The sequence below is a fragment of the Manduca sexta genome, unplaced genomic scaffold, assembly GCF_014839805.1.
Source record: "Manduca sexta isolate Smith_Timp_Sample1 unplaced genomic scaffold, JHU_Msex_v1.0 HiC_scaffold_1606, whole genome shotgun sequence".
Classification (NCBI taxonomy): domain Eukaryota; kingdom Metazoa; phylum Arthropoda; class Insecta; order Lepidoptera; family Sphingidae; genus Manduca; species Manduca sexta.
The window spans coordinates 30,686-37,397 of NW_023592487.1; positions in this window are offsets into that span (position 1 = coordinate 30,686).

The following is a 6,712-nucleotide window of genomic DNA, read 5'->3' on the forward strand; positions in this document are numbered from 1 at the left end:
TATAAAAAAATGCAATATATTGTATTAACGTCACAAATACTTGCATACATTGTCTTGTTAATTGTATTATGGAGAAAGTTCTAATTCACTAAGTTCCTGTAAATTAAAGTATATTTTGTTAGATTAATAATTGTATGTTGATAAACGGGAGAGTAATCGTTGGCTCACTTTTACAAGGTCCTACAATATTTTTGCACAAATTGAATTATATATATGAACGGTTGAAAGGCTAATTGATTTAAGCGATATTTTTTTCGTTTTTTTTTTATCTAGGTTACAAAACATAGAAAAAGTGGTGATTGTAAATATGTATGAAACTCAATGTCGCTCACGTAAATTAGCATTTCAACTGTCGGCATGATTCTATGTTTTTTTCAGTAAAAAATTGCAATAACCCCAAAAGATAACAAGACATTATAGCCAGTGTAACTACTGGACATAAAGACTTAACATCTCATGTCTTACTTTGTAATTCAAGGTGTTCGATGGTGTTTTTACTGTTTATGAGAAGTCGTATCGCTTACCATCAGGCGAACAGCAAGCTCGTCTCATTATTCAAAACAATAAGAAAACAAAATGAAAACCAATTATTATTGTTTTAAATTTTTTATCGACGTAAAATATTTAAGTATAATTTTTCCAATATAAAAAAATATAGAACCTTATAATAGTGAGCCAGCGAAATATATAATTATTTTGAAAGAGAAAAAGTTTTGGTTTGCAAATTATTAAGTAAGAATTTAGTTGCAGTAACAGAAGTATATTTTTTTTAGTTTTATGCTCGTCTGTACATTGTCCTACAATATTCATATTCATCAAATCTGACCAGATTGTAAAATGTATCGTAAGTAATATTTCTCTTGTAGTATTTAATATATTATTTATTATAATAAGTCGTTAACGAGTCTATATTTTAATGCTCAATGTAGACTTGTTTGTGCTGACTTGTGAAGGTAAATTAACAAGTTGAGTCGACTTTAATAGAAGTACAGTTGGATTGTGAGATTGATAGATCTTGAAATTTTCACAAGAAAACAATTGTATATATGAGTGAATGAATATGGTATGTACATATTTTTTTTTATTATAACACCATTGGTGACTTGAAGAGAAATATTAAAAATTACAATGTCACTTTCATGCCGTCATGTAGCCACATAAATAGCTAAACAAGTTCAGAACTTCAAGTCGTCTATACACGTTAAGTTTAATTGAAAAAAAACCCTGTGAGAAGTAAATATTACTTTATTTGTTTGTAAAGCAAAAAATGTTGGTAAAAACAAAAGTGTATAGGCGATTTGTAGTTTTGAATTTGTTAGTGTGCATGTGGCTTATAACTCATTGTATGAAGTGCTGTTCATGACACCTTCGCCTGTCATATAATACACAACAGTAAAAAAAAATACATACCACTTGGTCGACTTCGGTTAGTCGACCAGTCGACCAAGGAATGGCCGAAGTCGACTTGTTTTGATAATTTGACCAAATGCAAAATAATAGATTATAATGCAACTGTAACAAGGTTACAATGTTATGTAGCGAACTGATCGCAGCATATTAATGATACATTATTTAATATTGATTAGCATTTTTTATGTATTAATTACTTTGTCATATCTTTTGTGATAATATGCGGGGAATATTAAGAAATGTTATTTTCCACTTCGAAACTATGCAATCAGATTAAAGATATCCAAGACGTTTCGTTACAAATTCAATATTTTTTCACTTGGTACTGGAGGTGGAAGTGTTTATTATAAGGGTCATATGATTAAGTACCATCCTCGACAAATACTATTTAAATATAAACTACTAGCTTCCGCCCGCAGCTTTGCCCGCGTGGATTTCGGGTTTCAAAAATGGAGAAGGTGCTCAATTTGTCGGGATGTTTTTTTAATTTATGGTGTTATGCAGGTGGTCCGATTGTCCGGTCAGGGTCTGATGATGGGATCGAACTTTTAACCATTAAGGTTGCACACGAAATGACGGAAGCTTAAAAAATGGAGTAACTTCTCCCGTTTTCCCAACATTTTCCATCACTGCTATGCTCCTATTAATTGTAGCGTGATGAAAAGTATACTATAACCAGCTCAGGAGTATGAAAAATAATTGTACCAAGTTAAGTTAAAATCCGTCGAGTAGTTTTTGTTTCTATAACGGTTATACAGACAGAGACAAAAATTTTACTAATTGCATTTTTGGCATCAGTATCGATCCCTAATCACCCCCTGATAGTTATTTTGGAAATATATTTCATGTACAGAATTGACCTCTCTACAGATTTATTATAAGTATAGATATGCAAAAGTAGCTCAAAAATTGTCCATAACGAAAACATGCATTTTAAAGTAAAACAAAAGAAATAATATCGTGAAGCCAACCAAATAACTAATGATATATTAAATTTTGTGACTGTTCAATTTAGTCGGGTCCGCGATATCACTTTTGTTGAGTTTCAGAACGCGACATTACATTATTATATTCTGTGCTTCAACGCACACTGCTTTGATGTTAGGAACACACCTACATTGCTTAGACAACAGTGAACTTTATACAATAGAAATAAAGCTCAAATTGACTCTACGTATTAGTTAGAAAACGTTTGTATGGGAAATAGAAAAATGCTGTTTTGAGGATTTTCCCGGCAATTATTCGAATTTTTCTCACCTTTTAAACCTTCCCTAGACCTCCACGAATAATTCAAGACCAAGATAAGATAAATCCGTTCAGCCGTTCTCGAGTTTTAGCGAGACTAACGAACAGCAATTCATTTTTATATATATAGATTAAAATACGAATTAATCCCGGTAAACTGACTAGTTTTTCTTACAAATATGATAACGAGTGAGAATTAAAATTAAGCACAAATGACGGGTAGATCCATTGCAGCTATAGTCAACCATGGCTTTTGGAGATTTTGCGAATATCTGACTTCAAATTTCACCTAAACAAAGAACTTTTAAGATCATTTAAATTGTACGCTAAATATATATTAATAAAGGATTCAGTTATTTGACTAACTATCTGTAACCCATTTTAGTTGTGATAAGGTCCTGAGTGATGTTGGCAGCTACGTTTTTCGAGGATGGTTGATTGTTTATACTCATTTATATATTCTGATGCTCTATCCAAATTAGTACAGTGAAATATGACCTAACTATAATATTTAAAGATAGGATTGAGAAACAGTATTCCATGTTTGTATTGTATTTTCCTATAAAACATCGCCGATATATATACATGGGCGCTGTCAAGATCAGTTTTAGGGAGGTGCATCTGCACCTACGTACCATGTTACATAAAATAAAGTTTTTATTTCATAGTAAAACCTCTATGTTCGATAGTTCCCAGTGTTGCCGATCTATTTAGTGACTTATATTTTTCGTGGTTTATTTCTGAGTAATGGGTGCGCCTGCATCCTCCTATATTATGTATGTAATTACACTTAAAATTGTTTGTAGCGTTACGTCACCGAAAGTAAAATAAAAATATTGCATAATTTGATGATTGATAAAATATAATATTTTTATATCATACTGCATGCGATGTCTCAAATATCAGAAATGTTGGCAATTTTGATTCGATCACCCAAAGTGAACTATGAATGATTTGAAATAAGTTTGTAGATATGTTACTTAAAAGTTTGCGAGACGTAAAGTATATTGTGAAAATGTCTATTTTATTCGAGTAGCCTTGTAAATACGCTGTTTTAGCGGAAGACAGTAGATTAAGTGTAAGAGAATTTTTTTAAGTTGATTAATAAAGGTACCCTAAAGTCTGTGTTTCAGTTAATTTAAAAATACTTTATCTACTGAAATTACAAGCTGCAGGTCGAAAATTAACAATAAATGGTTAAAATACTTACGTTGTTTTTCTTTACTGCTTCGAGACAAAACTCATTTCGGTACCTATATAAAACACTAGCTTTGAAAAAAAATCCGATATGATATACTTCATCAGCTGCAGGATGTCCACTGCTGAACATGGATCTGCCCCAAAGATTTCCAGATTGACCTATTAGAAGCGGCCCGCATCCAGCGACCCGCGATTTTCATGAGGTCACCTGTCCACCTCGTAGGTGGACGTCCGGCGCTGCGGTTGCCAGTTCGTGGCCTCAACTCCAGAACCTTGCCTCATTGACCATCAGTTCTGCGAGCTATGTGCCCGGCCAACTGCCACTTTAGTTTGACAATCCGATGGGCATGTCTATTATAAAGCTGAATAGTTTATTTGAAAGCGCTATCTTAGGAACTGATACATCGGAAGTTACAGTATCCCGAGTGCTATAGGCTACTTTTATCCCCGGAAATATATTCGACGCAAAACTTCACGCGGGCGGAGACGTAGGCAAAACTAGTATTAGTATAGATAACATTTTTATATTAAGTCCTTTTCAGGTGCAGTCGCTTACACTGTTATACCTACTAAGTTGACATATTCATTCGGGCGTGTCATTATCACTCTCCGGTTCGAATCTCGGGTTTTTCAAGTTTCAGTGATATTTTTTCAACCGGGACTTGTGAACACCTTGTTGATATACGTACAGGCAATATGTGGCAGAACAAATCGATGCAAGGGTTACAGTGGATAAAATGAAAACTTCAGACCTACTTATAGTTTGTCAATATTTTTTTTATATGAAAATAAAATATGATGTCCGGTGGATTATAGTTGATTAGCTTTTGCCCGCGGCTCCGCCCGCATGATTTAAGGTCAGTCGGGGGAAGTGCGCCATAAAATTTTCATAGCTGGATTCAATGCAAAATAATTTCTTTTGTGCTGACTTAAGAATGTAATTTTATTAATTTAAGAATATTTGGTATTTTGTGATAACAACCTATAGCCATTCAAGGAAATCGGACCATAAATTTATAATATTTTGCTCAAAGTAAAAAATGGTAGTAGGCGCACTTGCCTCCGGAAATGGGGTAAGTGCGCCTGTGTAAAAACGCCAATATGAAACATTATAAAGAAAACACTCACTTTAGTCCATAGAGAAATAAGTTTTACTCGCATTGCTCTTGGATAATTTTAATCACTCAATATTATAACAAACTATGGCTGTCAAATCAAATTCGGGGTAAGTGCGCCATATATATGTAAATCAGGGCTTGAAAACATTTTAGATTTTTTTTGATATATAATTTTTTGCTAGGTTAGAGTTTTGTGTGCGGATATGTTGGAATAAAAAAATGGTAACCCTAATATAAAATCCATTTTATTTCTAAAAACTAAAAAAAACATACAAAAATGTAGGAATTAACAATTTTGAATGCGTTGTAACTCAATTACTTAGAATTTGGCCTTATGACATTTGATATGTTTTAGCTGCATTATATCCAGATAACGTGCCTGATCGAACAGTTGCAACCTATTCACGTAAAGTTGCTCTAGACCAAGGTATTTCAGTTTTTCTTTTGTAAAACGAATTAACTAATACGCCCTTTTCTTTAAGTCGGCTCAAATCACAATACCTTGAGTACAAAAAAGTCTGCTGGTAAATATAACATTTTAAGAATAATAATTCATATTAGTAAAACTTATTCTCAAAAAGGTTGGTTATATATGGATCAGGGGCAAGTGCGCCATACGACTATTAACTGTGGCGCACTTGCCCTACTCGACAATTTTAGGTACATTTTTCGCATTGCAAAAATCTTTTATTTTAGTATATATAAATAAAATTCAGGCAGGAAGTTAAAATAAAAGGTTTAAACTATGTATTCACCTTACTGGTTTACAGAAATATGTTAAATATCTTGAAATATTTCATGTTATCTTTCAGGGGGTCATCTCGGTTTACAGGTCTAAATGACACTTAAAATAAAATGGCGAATAAATCGTATTAAAATGAACATAGCCATTTATGTTTTTAGTGGAACTGTATTTCAGTTAGTAGCATAGATGTAAGATTGCGGTAATTGTATAACATCAATAGTTCTCGATTTTTTTAGGGTAGGTGCACTTACCCCGTCGGCGCACTTGTCCCACCTGACCTTAGTTCTTTCGGGATAAAGATTTCGGTTATAAGTCACGCTTTTTATTTTTCTGGGATAGAAAGTAGCCTATATTCTTCCCAAGGTTTCAAACTAAGCCATACCATATCTTATCTAAATCCGTTGGGTAGTTTTGAGTTTCACGTGTTCAAACAGGCAGTTTGAAGCGGCGCGTGACTTCCTTTTAAAATATATTCATTAGAACTTTTTAAGAGGAACATTCCGTCGTACATATTTATTTTATAACTGACCGTTTACGCAGCGCACACAACGGAAGTTCTGAAAAGTAAGAAATTTTCTCCGTTTTACATTTCTCATTACTACTCCGCTCCTATTGGTTATAGCGTGATGATATATAGCTTATAGCCTTCAACGAACAAACGGCTATCCAACACTAAAAGAATTTTTCAGTTCCCGAGATTAGCGCGTTCAACTTCAGCTTTATATAACTTTATAGGTAGATAGCGTGGCCAGACTATATAATTATCAGCTACCAGTACTTGTGAGTAGAACATGAGCCGATCTACAACGCCTGAATAGATCATAAAGTACAGCTAAGAATTATCTCTATTACTTAAAAATATTGCATATAAATTGTTCAATTTGTTTGGGAGCTATGATACCATAGACACCATAAACTTTTTCCATTGGGGGTAATTTCTGTGCTGTATTCCTACCAAAAAAATATGGGAGTAATATGAAATAAAACAAAAACA